Source organism: Ursus maritimus, unplaced genomic scaffold (assembly GCF_017311325.1).
Source record: "Ursus maritimus isolate PB19 unplaced genomic scaffold, ASM1731132v1 scaffold_19, whole genome shotgun sequence".
In the NCBI taxonomy this organism is placed as follows: Eukaryota; Metazoa; Chordata; class Mammalia; order Carnivora; family Ursidae; genus Ursus; species Ursus maritimus.
Genome location: NW_024424341.1, coordinates 29847834 through 29863349, shown reverse-complemented (window position 1 = coordinate 29863349; position 15516 = coordinate 29847834).

The window sequence follows — 15516 nt, the reverse complement described above, 5'->3', positions numbered from 1 at the left end:
CAATTTCTCCCCATCTGCACATGACGAAAGGGGAATGGACTCAGCCCGCCGCCCCGGCCCCCAGCGCCTCCCCATTCAGCGCCAAGGCTCTCACTTCCTTTCCATCATGTTCTCTCTGTCAAAATCCCATCCGCACTTCAGGATCTGGTGGAAATTACAGCCACAGGTGGAATCACAGTATCATTCCCACCTTTTGTGTTCTTACTGGCCTTCGGCCAAACGCGTTTATGAAGCATCTATCACATTCTGTTAGTGCCAGATACCTAATAGATGGTGCATAGCAACGAAGCCAGGGACGCAGAAGTCTCCAACTCGCTAATCCGGCAAGTGTCCAGCCCACGATGTTCACTAAGTAATTATTGCAATACATTGGAATGAAGAGGCAAATCCCTAACCAAATTTAGGGTTCGTAGAAATGCTTATGAGAAGGCTTCATTGACAGTTTCCTAGGACGCTAACCACTGAAGATAGAAAGACAAATCAGACACAAGAGATTCATGTCCAACAGAGTCAGACAGTCCATTTCAGTGCAGGAGGGGTGTTTCCAGTGAGCACTGAGAAGGGGTAGCGAAACTTCCAAAGAAATGATTTGAACTAAAGTGCATATATGGAAAAACGGAATTGGCTATTTCCCCCTTGCTTATAAACACGAATAGAAAACAAAAGTAACTTTAAGCAAAAGCCTCATAAAAGGATCCTATTTTCATGGACTCTAGTGGGCAGAGAATGGATTACCATTTTTTTTTTTTTCTGGGATGTTCCTGCTACCTTTGGTTGCAAAATATGGCTAGAAGTTTGGCAGATTGTTTTTGGCAGAAGAGAAGAGTTTGGAAGGAGAATGGCAGACCAGAGACGTCAGATAGGTTTTAATTTTCTTTTAGTGCCTTAGGAGAACCGCTTTCCAAATGTCCCCTAAGCATTTCAACTGAAAACTTGGAGCTTCTCTCTGGGGTGAGGGTAAGGACTTGGAAGAACAGGAGAGAAGGCGGATCTATTAGCAGAGGTCAAGAGCTGTTGGAAACGGCCACCGAGGAGTCAAACTGGCCTGCAGGCTCGGTGCTCAGGGTGAGTGCCATGTAAGAAAGCCAGTGTGGTCAGCCTTGCCTCTAGTCCACAGGCTTCCAGAGGGCAACACATGTGTCTGCTGAGAACGCTGATGCCTTTTGCCCGTAACGGGAAAGAACCCCTTCAAGCGTGGGCTCTCATACTTGGTTGTATGCTGGTATCTCACAGTGAGTTTAAAACAAAAGAACAAAAAAACAAAAAACAAAGAATACTAATGCATATGTCCCATCCCAAGGATTCTGATTTGATGTCTGGAGTGCAGCCGAAGCTTTGCAATTTTTTTAAACCCCCCCCCCCAATTTGAGCATCACTGTCATAGTCAATAAAAGGATTCAAGACACAGGGTTAGTGGGAGTTGGCCAAAAAAAGATCCTGAAAACAGATGCAGAACACAGCGCAAATCCAGAATCCCAGGACAGCACAATTATGTGGAAAACTGAGGCACAAGAATATAGAATCAATAAAGAAGTATCTCCATGGGAGTCAAAGGACTTTTAAAACAAGGGGATAAAGTGCCACACAGAGTGCTGGTCAAGCCTGAAGAAAACTCAGAAGGCACCCAAGACCGTGTGGCCAGGAGTAAAGGACCAGAATGGGACTTATCCAGGGATGAGCAGATACGAGGAAGGACAATACTCCTGGGCAGTAATGCAGGGTTGTGACTTAATCAGACTTGATGAATATATATGCATGGCGTAGGCTTAGCAGCAAACACAGCCACATACCCCCCATCATCTATCACTAACATCAGTATCAGGTCTTAGCTCATGACCTGTTAGCTTGTAAAGTCCTAATTCTTTTAGATATGGTGAGCCAGCTTTACCTGAATCTTCTATTCGGCCAGCCTTCGGAAGGTCACAGGAAAAATATCCATTCAAGGACTCTTCCACCAGCCACACCCAGATGGAAAAGACTATACAGATGGCAGGGATTTCTGCCACAGTAGAGACCACGGGGACAAAAGTCACTTCATGTTGAGACACTGCGTTAGTTGTTTCACTCTAGAAAAATGCTTCTTTAAAAATCTGTATTTTTACCTCTGAATTTTTAGGTTTCACTTTTCTCACACACACAAAAAAGGAACCTTTGTAAAGATGTCCGGTAAGGATCCACGTGAACTTCTGACCACAGGTGAGGTGGGTGGGGCTCTATTATGGAGACTCGAGTGTAGTTGGGGAAGAAAAATTTAAAGTTTTTAAAAAGTGAGTGTTCAAGTGTCTGAAAATGTCTTTTACACTGAAAAGACTTCTACATACTTACACCATAACATGTTATTTGTTGAGGAAACTCATTGCATTCTGTCCCCCAAAGCAGAGACAATCTGTCTCAGCAAATCAGGCTACGGCAGAAATGTCCCGTCATGGCAATACGCGCCCACCCCCAAATTCCTTCCACTTAGAAATTTCCAAGATCTAAAAATCCTATGGACTTTTTTTAGTCCTTCACATATTTCAGCATGTCATCTTCTTTTCCTCCAGTTACTACCCGATCAACTCTACCTCTCACACCTGCTTCTCCCCTGAGAAATGATACGGAGTCTTACAACAGACTCTTTCAGTAAAACTCGCCGTATTGGAGGACGGTTAACATAATTCTCTGATATTTGCGTTCCTTCCCTGACTGGTTTTGCAAAATACAGCCACTCATGGGCGTGCACATGCTCCGTTTGACACCTCACTATTCAAAATGTGGTCCATGGCTCAGCAACGCCGGCCTCGCTGGAAGCTTGTTAGAAATGCCGACTCTCAGGGTAAACTCCAGACCATCGGAATCAGAAACGGCTTTAACAAGATCCCTGGTGATTTCTGTGCAGGTTAAAATAGACAATCGCGGCTCTAGAAAACTTGCCCTTCAGATTTCTCTGGACACTTACTCTTTGCATTTCATATAAAGTTTTTGTGTTCGTTTTTCTACCCTACTTCAAAAACAGTGATCTGAGGGAAAAACAGACAAAGCTAACAACAAACGATTTCCCAGCTGTTCTATTTCTGTTTTGTTCTGGTGATCTCCTAAGGCTTTCACCATAATGCTTATGCAAATCTTCTGCCTTCCTACATCCCTGCTCACCTCTCTCAATCTCTGGTTTCGCATTTAAGACATACTTGCTTATTGGAGAGTTTCATGGTGATAGACCTAGAGCAATTAAAAACCAGTTGGTCTCAAATCTAATTATCTTCTGCCTTCAAGATGCTTCGCTTTTAGGATTACAAGCGATAAAAATAATAATTACAACCAAAGACATTCCCATGTGATTCTAATGATCAGACCACTTGGCGAAATTCTAGGAATATATTCACTATTGCTTCCCTCCTTTTCAAATAGGCATCCAGTTTTTTGAACTAAGTTATCACTAGCCTCAATCTGTATTGTGTAAATGTTACATCTTAAAATAGTTCTTTGCAACAGCATTTTAAATCCCGAATTTGGGGGAGGTTTTGAGGGGGCAGGGGGAGGGGGGACTCTTCTATCTGCGGCCTAACAAGTATATAGGCTTACCATTGAATTACAAGTCAGAAACCTTGCAAATTTTTCTATTACCGAAAATGCCAAATTTCCAAATAAGTTTGGAAAACATAGTTGGTAGTTGGACTTTAACCTCTTAATTACAACCAGAAACTATTTTGCTACTATACCGCTTTGAGAGCATGCCCATATCCCCAGGTGAAAATCTTTGTTTATATTCACGTTATAGTTACTTGTATTTAATTCCCAGGGATTGGGGAATCCTGATACATTCTACTGCTCAGAAGAGACTCACCTGGATTGAACATCAGCCTATTCATCACGCTAGGCATTAGCTCATAAACCAAAGGAGTTACCCCATGCTTGAAGAGAGAGCTGAATGCTACACTGTCTCTTTCATTCAAGTTTGAAAATAAATAGGAACAGGAGAATGAAAAAAAAAAAGGCGTGCAAAACAGTTATTTAAATCATACACAAATCATGTGAACCCATGATTTCCGTCCATATCACCAGCCAGGAATAAACAAGTCACTTATACTCAGGAAAATTAGGTTGAAAATTGCCATTGATTAAAAAAAAAAAAAATCAGACCTTCATGTCTTCTTCGCTTTTTCTTAGGTGTAGTGTGACTGTTACCGGGTGGGTACGCATTTTGAAAAAGCACATTTACAGTTTATTCCTTTTCCTGAAATCAATGCGGAGGTGACTTACCTGTCGATAAACACAACACGGAACCAGATGAGGTCAAAAGCAGAGGTTGGGTGTTTCTGTCTTCCTGAGAGTGAAAACCCAGATGACTCACCAAGCTTCCCACTTGATTCTGCGGCTCCACCTCCCGGAAATCGTCCTTCACCAGCTCTGCTCCCTCCAGCCGTAGGGGCTGCTTATAAGCAAGCCCAGATCCACTTCCTGCAGCCCTCCCACCTCACCCCTCCAGGCCAGGAGCAAACCCCAGGCAAGGCTCCCAAGCCACAACTCTGCTTCAGCCTTCTACCAGCAGGGAGATGTTGATTAAAAATGGAAACTCCTGTGCTCACATTGAACCAGAATCACCTGACTTGGGGTCTAGGCATGCACAGCTGAGATGAGTTGTTTCCACTAGATGTTGAGAACTACTGCATGGAACACATAATGTGGACCAAAGTCACGGACGCCTCTAGCCTTTGCCCGTGTCTGTATCCCGTCCTGCCAAGAAGCTGCTTTGGAAAAGATTCTTAGAATTTACACTTTGATTGTTGTAAGACAACTAATGTTCTCCTATTTACATTAAACAATGCGTGGAGCTTATTATATTACCCATATAGTATCCATGAGTCAATTATTCGGAATGAGATGAAATGCACAATAGTGCTGTTACTGGTGGGAGAGTGTGTGTTATGTGGAGGTCTCCGTTCTTGGGATTCCCCAGGGAAGATTTACGTGAGGATCCGCCCTACAGTAAAGATAGCCGGAGTAGTTTAGTAAGGATCCTACACTCTCAAGAAGGGGAGCGGGTAGACTCAGAAGGGGCACCCCTGCCTGGGGCTACAGGGGTCTTTTCCTTTTATGTGAGTGGGGTCTTGGGTCATGAATGGGGTGGTCTTTAATTTAAGGATGCTTCCAATCATTTGGGGGACTCCTCCCACAGGCTGGGAAGGGGGTGTTTGGGTCTCCAAGGTTCTTGACGAACTCTCATGGCCATTTGGGAAGCGGGCTGGGGGTGGGGGAGCAAAACCACAATGTAAAGATATGCTAGTGCAGCTAGAGGTTTCCCCAGGGCAGAGGTGAAGAGGAGAGTGCAGGCTCTGCATGCGTAGCTCTTGGACCACCAGCCCCGGGGTGGTGGAAGCCATGAGGCCAGGAGGTTAAGAGCTGAAACGTCAGGATGTTGTGCCTTCAGGCTTCTAACGTGTCATCTGTTCGTCACGGCCTTTGCCTGCTGCTCCTGTCCAACTAACTGCTTCTCTAGCAGTGGGAACACTTGCACAGCACTTAGGAGACACCGAGCTCACAAGTACACTGAGTCCCTTGGGATGGCCAGGCACCTCTGAGTGTGTTTACACCAGCGGAAGTGAAAGTGACTTGCAGTGTTAGTGTTCGTGAGACGTATCTTCCAGGAGGCTGTGGGGAGAAGGCTTTGGAGTATGTGCTGTACCCACATGAAGCTATGTTGGGACAGAAAGGCCCTCTTAAGACATGGCAGGCCAAATGAGTCTGCAAATGGACCCAGATTTTTACAATGTGCCCTTGAACCATCGCACTTGGAAAGTAATCTAACTGCCTCTACGGATTTCTAGCAAAGCAGATTTAAAAAATGTCTTATAATTCAGACCACCGTAAAAAAAAAAAAAAATCATACATGCTCAGAGTACCTTTGCCACACAGGCATCTATCTGTAAACAACTATAGACAGGAACACAAATACATATGTATACATATAGAGAAATGGATATATACAAGTATATATATTCTATTACAGAAAAGAATATATATATTTGGTGTCTCCTATAAATGTGTTTGCAAATATCCAGAGGAATATTCTGGGTCCCTTAAACATTCAGGTTCACAAGCTACACTGTACCCTCGGAGACACCGTGGAAATGCCCGGCACCGTGGGGTCTGCAGCTACTATGGGGCAAGTAGGCAAGAGGCATGACGGGGGGCCTCACTTTGTGCTGGACACGTGCTCACAGGTCAGAGCTGGGCTGCGGGCAGAGGAGGAAGAAAGCTTTGTGCCCCCAAAAAAGGGGTTCTTAGAAGCAGATTCAGAGACTTCAGAGATCAGCGTCTGCAGAAGAAAATCACAATGCTATTTTTGTGTCGGGGCAAAACGACGAGCACCCACAAGAGGATGCCCAGGGAGAAGGCTAGAGTACCAAACGTTCTCTCCCTGATCAACTTCTAGCCAGGCTCCCTCTTCCCGACGAGGCCTCCACCTTGTCCCATGAAGAGCTGAGCGAACACTCACCTGGTGTCTAACACCCCTAAGATGGCCTGAGCGCCCCCTTCACGTGCCCACCTGAAACAACTCTAGGCCGCCAACATTATTTACTATTTGTTCCAGCTGAGCCCCGAGGAGGGGGGTAGCGCGTCAGCTCCGCTCCCAGGCAGCGAGCGGACGCGGCTGGCCTCGCTGCGTGTGCACAGACTCACCTGGGTAATTTTTCCTGCCCCTGACCATGGAGTCTCCCACCGCCACACTCCCTCGCCTCCCTTTACAACGAATGCCCTGGCGCTTCGGTGCAAATCCGAGCTGGGATCGGTTCACGCTGGCCTCGTTCCCTTGCTGCCGTGGTTATTGCCGAGTAAAATCCATCCTTTCCACCTGAACTAGCGTCTGGCTTTATCTTTGACAATAGCAGTATGGACAGCCAAGTTAAAGGAGAAGTCCCAGACTGCCTCTTCAAATAGAGGACAGGGGAAGGGGAATCAGACTCTAACTGAGCTGAGCTGTGCTCAGAACTGCCGAGGTGTAGAGAGAAAGATGCGGCACGCGGAAAAATGCGATATTTATTGTCTCCATTGGGTATTTTTCTCCCAGAAATGTACAGAGGATTAAGTGTTTGTGATTAAATGTCAGGATCAATACTTGAATTTCTTTAACAAAAACCCAGCTGATTTGACCCTATGATACTCAGTGCCCAACCATGAGCCTCACGTGGGGGCCATCACCAAGGAGGCCGAATCTGGAATGATCTAAGCAACGAAGTAAATAGAGTGAATTGTAACTCATCCAGTAAAATAAACATGCATGTTTCCATACACACATAAACAAATAACTAAATAATTAAATGGCAGTGAAAGGCAGTTCGTTTTCTTTTTTCAAGATTTTATTTATTTATTTGCGGGAGAGAGAGAGAGAGAGTGAGCATGAGTGGGGGAGAGGGACAAAGGGAGAGGGAGAAGCAGATTCCTGCTGAGCAGGGAGCCTGACACAGGGCTCCATTCCAGGATCCTGGGATCATGATCTGAGCCGAAGGCAGAGGCTTAACCAACTGAGCCACCCAGGCACCCCGGCAGTTCTTTTATACAAAAATTCAAATTAATAAATGGGGAAGGAATGAGGGAAATACAAGATCATCGTAAGGAATACCCCTCAGTGATAACAGTAGTAGGCAGGATCCCCTAAGAGATGCTAAAATCAGTGGGTGAAAATTAAAGGAGAAACAGGAAAGCAGCCTACGCTGAAAGTAACTTCACCACGGAGAAACTGAGTGGTGACAGACACCACATTAGCCAAGAACTGGAGGCCTGTATTGCAAATAGTAAGACATACTGACATCATGTACCCTGTGCTATTATGAACTGAGGACACAACGTCTCTTCTGTGCTATTCTTGCCAAAAAATGCTTAAACTCAATTTAATGAGAAAATACTAGGCAAACCAATATTGAGTGACATTCTACGAAATGATCAGTTATTTTAAAAAATCAGAAGAGTCAAGGTCATGAAGGATGAGGACAGACTAAGGAACTATCACAGACGGAAGGTCATTAAAGACCTCAGTTGCTGTGTACAATCGGGGATCCTGGGCAGGATTCCGGAACAAAAATAGGGTGTAGGGGGCACACTGGAGGAATTTGGGTAGAATCTGTAGGTTAGTGTCCAACGGGTATTGCCTAGATTTTCCCAATTTTTGTTAACGAAGGGTAGATGTCGATTCTGTACCACTTTTACAACTTTTCTGTAAGTCTAAAATGATTTCAAACAAAAACACTTTTTTAAAAAAGAGAGGGCACCTGGGTGGCTCAGTTGGTTAAGCGACTGCATTCGGCTCAGGTCGTGATCCTGGAGTCCCAGGATTGAGTCCCACATCGGGCTCCCCGCTTAGCGGGGAGTCTGCTTCTCCCTGTGACCCTCTCCCCTCTCGTGCTCTCTCTTTCTCACTCTCTCTCAATAAATAATGTCTTTAAAAAATAATAAAAATAAAAAGATAGAGACATAGTACTTTCATGTGGACATATCCTTTTTTGTGTTATCAGCAAATTAAACTTAAAACAAAACTGGGACGTCAGTTTCCTTTCTGGAACAATTGAGTTCATCCATCTGAAAGTTGCTACTAATATATGAATGGACACATCGTCCCATGCAAACTGCCAGGTCTGCTGATGAGTGGAGGTCCGGCTTGATTACTAATAAAATGCATTTATTTCAAATGTTCAACATTTCAATAAGTAAAAGAAAATTACTGATGAATATAGCACGCAAAATGAAATGTTAATTGCCCGTAAGTGTTATTGTGGGTAAATCGGTATTGAACAAGGGCGACATTTTTAGTACTAATGTATATAATATGACCCATTTAAAACACATTTCAGTACCTCAAAAATAAAATTTAGCAAATTTAGGGCATTGAGTAATTGGCTTTCATTAAGGTTTTCCTAATTGGATACTTTCTAAATCGGTTTAGTAGTGATCACAAAATGAATCTATACAGCAACTTGTAAACATGTAGAATTTGCCATGTGATGGACGCTATATTCATGGTTATTACTATCAAGAGGAGTTGGGCATGTGATAGATAAGCTACATTTTGCTTAATGTTTGCTTTGAGGTATTTTATTGTTCTAAATAGGTAGTAAATGTCCATTTAAAAAGAAGAACAATAGTCAGCAAGCTGCATAAAAAATAACTGGAGGACTGTCTTATGTTTCGACCAATTTTAATGAAGTAAATGAAAGCAGTCACCCTCAATCATCCTCATGCCACAGTCGCTCTCAAATGGAGCCACGCGGACTCCTGTGTGAGCCACAGCAGGGCTGCCGCATCCCACTCCTCAGAACCAAAGCGTGGAAGTGACCGGAAACATCCAGTCTAGTAAGAGTGTTCTCCCAGGCTCTCGCTATTTCTGCCTCTCTCTGTCTCTCTCTCCTTCTGCCCTCTCCCAACCATGTGGATTTCAAGTAAAACAACTTTCAAATCCAACAAAAATTGGCAAACTTCAAAACACACTCAAATTTTCTATTAGAAAACGTAAATCACATAATTGCAAATTATGGAAGGTTATTGCAATACCAAGACCTCCAATTTTTTTCCATTTCAAACACACAGTCTAAGCTACTATGCTCCAACTGTATCCTTTGTCTTTGAAATTAATCCAAGGCTCATAACAGCGTTTGCAGTTCTGACCACATATTGCGTACCTCTTCCATCGACGCAAGGAAACAGCGTTATACCAGATAACTGTCGAGCGAGTAGCTTTCACTTCTACATAATGGCCTGACTGATATGGAACGGACGGAAGTAAATGCCTGTGGCAGCACTCTGTTCGTGAAATATGGAAAAGTAGGGTGAAGGCTAATGTATTTTATTAAGAGCAAATGAGTGATACAGAGCCAGATAATGTAAGAATTGTAACTAGAGAACGAAGTTTTCCGTGCACACACATTTGCCTTTTGTTCTGCTGTTGGCTTGTAAGATAGTCAAAGAAGATTGATTTTAGCAATGGCGCAGTATTACATGAGACGCTGATTCAAGAAGCTTTATTGACAAGTACAGTGGCGTGGGGATGAGTAAATCTACTTTGTAATAACAGAAGTTGTGTTTCAACATGACTAGTGATCCAGTCTGGGAGGTAAACATAGTCAGTCATGCCTGCGGCAGTCTTCCTTTCTTCGGGGGTGGGTCACCAGAAATCGGCCCTCCGATTCTATGTATACAGAAGACGACCAGTTCTAAGTCATCTTGTATTTAATCCGTGCGTATTCAGTTAACTCTGTTGGGCGACCGTTAAGCACCTGGTGCTCTGCTTGGTAACGAGACTGAGTTCGAAACACAAAGAGCTGCATCTCTTGATCTCATGGGGCTCAGTCTCACGAAGGCACACAAGGGCTGTTTTTTCCAGTAGGAGACTGAAATGGAGATCTTGGAAAACTTTGCTGAAAGCATGCTGCTCAAAATGACGGAAATGAATTAAGTAAGTAATTTGAAGAGAAAGGGGTTTAAACAGAAAACTCAAATTTTATGCAAGGGGGATGGGGGATGAATGGAAAACAAATGAATCTGAACTGAGACAGTAGTATGTGGACAAAAACAGGGGTATCTCTGAGATGAAGCAGAGGCCAGCATGATTTTGTTTAGGTTAGCCACATAATTTATCATTAAAAATGGAATATATTCTTGATAATGAGATCTGACACGTTTATAATTAATCTGGGACAATCAGCATACCCCATATGGGCTGTACGGTCACCATGTCCTCTATCCTCAGAGCAAAGAGAAGCTTCTAAAGAGTGAGGGTATGAGATGATAAATCGGTCTGCAGAGCAGAGAAGGGCTGGGAGGGGGGAGGTGTGGTCCTGATGTGGACAACTGAGGAAGCCACTTCAGGAGATTATCCAAACTATGGCAATACCTTGAATGGGAAGGGTGGAAAAAGAGAGAATGGGATAGGTTTATGAGATGTTTAAGAGATGAATCTTGGTGATCAATCAGATGGGGATTATGATGAAAGGGGCCTCCTGGTTTGATATCAGCTTCTGACAATCAGGTGACTCATCGATGATGTTATTCCACGAAACGGGAAGCAGGGAGTTGCAGGTAGACACTCTATTGGGATGAGGCTTGGAGTGTGGACGATGAGCTGAATGTTCATGGTAACCCAATGGGGAGTCCATAGAATGGACCAGAGACAGTACATCAAAATCCTCCACCTGGCCCTCTCCAAGGATGGATATTCTGTACTTCAGGAAATTGGCCATCAAGCAATTTGTCCTGGCAATGACTTGGGAACCACACCCTGTCTTGTGGCTGAGTAAAAGTTTCCACCAAATAATATGAATGTTGTTTATCCTGGGGCAGAAAGAAATCAGGTGTTGATAAGGAACTGTCCACTTGGCTGTGGTCTTTATGTTTTGGGAATGGGAAGGAAATCATACCACCCTGGGTGAGAAAATAGCTGGACAGAAGACTAAGGAGGACAACTCACTGGAATGGCCTGATTGGCCTCTAGGAGCTGTGATGATTGATATCCAATTGAATTAGTTGTTCTGTATTATTAGTACTTTATTACTGCATTATTTCCAAGATGTCCATATTTTTTTCTGAAACGCTGCAGTCTGGTTTTCCCTGTATTTGGTAAATTAAGGGAAAAACCGTAGTTATAGCTAGAAGCTGGTCCTGAACAACAGAGATCATCTACTGAGCTTAAACTTTTGTTTGGTCACTAGAGTAGTGGTCCGATGTGGGCAGCTGGCTGGATTAACTTTCAATGACCAAGATGGGTTTGTAGAATATGACACCATTCTTCGAGGGCCTCCAGGGAATCTTGGGGGGGGGGGAGTACCCACTTAAAGTATCCAACTTCCTATGATCTCAAGATAGAAGCTCAAACTATTTTTATTTGGATATTAAGGGAAAGGATGGTATCTAAAGGCTGAAGGAATTGGGTTGAAGTCTGCCTTGGTTTCCCTGAGCCGTCGGGGAGCCAGTGGGAAATTCTATACCTTTCCCCAGGCCCACTCCATCAGTAGAAAAACATTCACATGGCAAAAAAAAAATAGTTACATGTGTGTAATTATGATTTGTTTTGGCGATTTAGTAGCAATTTTGCTTGTGCAATATTATTAATATCTCAGAAAATATTTCCATTCAAATTAAGGATTTCAAGGATAAGATGGACTCTGTTTATATTATGTTTTACAGCTTAAATTCTGCAGTTCAGCTTCAATTTCATAACAGAAGCCAACAGAAATTGCTCAAAGAAGTTTTTAGAGATATTTTAGCATCACATCAATTTCATACATCATGAAATTTCAACTATGGTAAGGCACTAAATTTCCGCTAAGAAAGTCATCAGGAAAGATGAGAGATTTGCTATCTCTTATACAAATTACAGGTAGAAAATAAATGTGTAGACAGAAAATGTGATATCGTTCAGAAACTATGATTAGCATCATCACTACTATAGTTCATAATATAAAGATTCTAAGTTGAGGGGCGCCTGGGTGGCACAGCGGTTAAGCGTCTGCCTTTGGCTCAGGGCGTGATCCCCGCGTTGTGGGATCGAGTCCCACATCAGGCTCCTCTGCTATGAGCCTGCTTCTTCCTCTCCCACTCCCCCTGCTTGTGTTCCCTCTCTCGCTGGCTGTCTCTATCTCTGTCAAATAAATAAATAAATAAAATCTTTAAAAAAAATAATAAAGATTCTAAGTTGAAATGAGTTTGGTCAGTATTTGTTTTAATCCCTGAGTATTTTTTTTTAATAGATTTTATTTATTTATTTGACAGAGATAGAGACAGCCAGCGAGAGAGGGAACACAAGCAGGGGGAGTGAGAGAGGAAGAAGCAGGCTTCCAGCGGAGGAGCCTGATGTGGGACTCGATCCCATAACGCCGGGATCACGCCCTGAGCCGAAGGCAGACGCTTAACCGCTGTGCCACCCAGGTGCCCCTAATCCCTGAGTATTTTTGTTATGATAAAATGTGGCGCTCTCATTACATTTAGCTTCTGTTCTTTCATATAACTACAATCCTATTCCAGAAGATGCCATTCTATAATAATTTATTTGGTGCTATGGATTTCTACCAAGAAAAGTTTGTCACACATATTAAGCAAATGAAAAAATATTATTACAAGGAGTCTCAATCATCAGGGTCATTTGTAACCATCTTCTTTTAATGCGTATTTTGGAAGAACAGGTCATTTCACTGCTCAATTAAAAAATTAATTTGCTCCTGTTGAAAATGCAGAGGAACATGAATCATTTATAACAGCTTATTTTCAATGAAAATATGAATTCATTCACAGCAACATAACTTATCAGAAAGTTTCTCACACGAACAGCTTGGAAGCAGATATGTTAGTTCAGTGGGCAGATACCCATGTCTAATATCAGCACATGGAATAAAGAAATTATTTTATTAAGAGTAAACACAATTTAGTGTGGCCTGATGCAATGAATCACAAAAACACTGGTCTTGCTAGCTGATGGCTTGATAAAACAGGTATTAGTTTAATGGCTTTTCGAAAAACAATGGTTAGGGCTCCTAATTGTCAGAGAGGCAACATGAAGGCCCTGAGTAAATCAAGTTATGAGTGGTTTTAAACTTTTCTCAGGAGGAGGGAAGGGTAGGCAGGAAGCCAGAGCCATGGGAGGAGCCCAGGTTGCACTCTGGCTAGATTCACTGATGACTGGCATATCTTCCACATAAGGAAAGTGAGAAAAATTTATGTCAAGGAATGGACCAGGCATTGCTTACCCAACTCATGAAATGTGGGCACAAGCAGTTACTTCGTCAGCATTTGACACATAAAAGCATCAAGGGACACCTGAACATAGATTTCTTTCTAGAAGAGTTCAAACAAGAAGGATCTGGAATGAAGGACATCAGGTAACTTGGATGGAGGAAATCACAGTCAATGGGGGGATACTGCAGGCCGACTAATGGCCCCCCCAAAGCTGCCCACATCCTAGTCTCCTCAACCTTGAATATGTCACCTTATGTGGCACAGAGGCAGTAGATCGCAGGAGCCCCAAATGCAGCTGCTGTACCATATGTTGGTACTTTTGCTAGAGTACCATGGTCTCTACAGAGTACCATGGTCTCAGGTACAGAGTGTGTGGACGCTCACGTGAAAAATGTGTCCTTTTCCAAACCTATCAGAAAGGAAATTTAGAAACAGTCCATAGTCATCTGGATTGGGCAACAGTCTTGCCCCAAAGCTATGTTAACACTCCCTCTCTCTGTGTCATGGTGCCGTCTGAAAAGACCTGTATCATTTAGACATCTTGCAGAGCACACTATTCTATTCTGCCCAATTGGTACGATTATTAAGAATCTAGGGCTTTAGGGTAGAGGTAAAAAACTATGGCCTATGACTCAAATCTTGCCTAATTCCTCCTTGTGCACAGCTTTGTGGGAAGACAGCTATATATATATATATATATATATTTTGGTTGTATTATCTATGGATGCTCTCATGTGACGATGACAGAGTTGAGGAGTTGTGGCTGAGACTCTATGACCCACAAGCCTAAAACATTTTACACAAAGTGTGCTGACCCCTCATCTAAGGCATGCTGGAACCTCTCTCCAAAGTCAATAACAAAGCACTGCATCTCTCATTTCCCACCATGAAAAAGATAGCATGGTCCCTGGTAGGCTTTTTTGGGTTCCTAAAGCAGCCTTTTCCACACTTGGGAATGGATCTGTGACCAAACATTGGGTGACATGTATGGCTTCAGCCAGCTTTGAATAGGTCCTAGAACTAGAACAGGTTTTACAGTAGGTCTACACAGCAGACAAGTAGTCCAGCCCCTTGAAACATACAACCCTACAGACCCTATGTGGTATCACTGGTAGACAAAGACGCTATGCAGATTTCAATAGGAACATGACACTGCAGAAAATCAAGGTTTGGGAGCAACTCTGCTCTAAAGCAGAGAAATATACAACCCTCTAAAAAAAAAATCTCGTGACACTCTATGAGCCCTGCTACAGAGGAAGTGCCTTACATTGGGACACGAAATGTGGGCAAATCTGCCTATAAGGAGCTGTGTTCTCTCAGATCCACCAAGTCACTAGTTATCTGGGCTCAGCAGAAAGCTAACACAAACTGGAAACGGTGCATGTGGGATCAAGCGTGAGCAGGCACAAACAAGCTACACAAGCTCCCAGCCCAGATCCTTAAGTTATCCGCTACTCTGCCCCAGCACAGCTCCTGCAGCTTACTCTTAGAGTTGCATGAATGATCCCTCATTACCAGTTGCCGGAGAAGGGTAAAGTATGAATTTGGTGCACAGATGGCTTGATGGAGAACATGCGCACAAGGTGAAATGGAAGGTAACACCACTAGAGTCCCAGTCATAAGGCCACAGAAAGATGGTGGGGAGGAGAAACCCTCCAAAGGAGCAGAACTTTTGGATGGTGCCATGGTCATCCAGTTTGTGCGAAAGAAATGGCTCAAGGTTATAATATGTATGGACTTATGTGCAGTAATTTGGCCAGTTGTCAGGGTTCTAGGGGATTTGGAAGATCAGAGATAAGAAGGTCTGAAACAGAAGCAGAT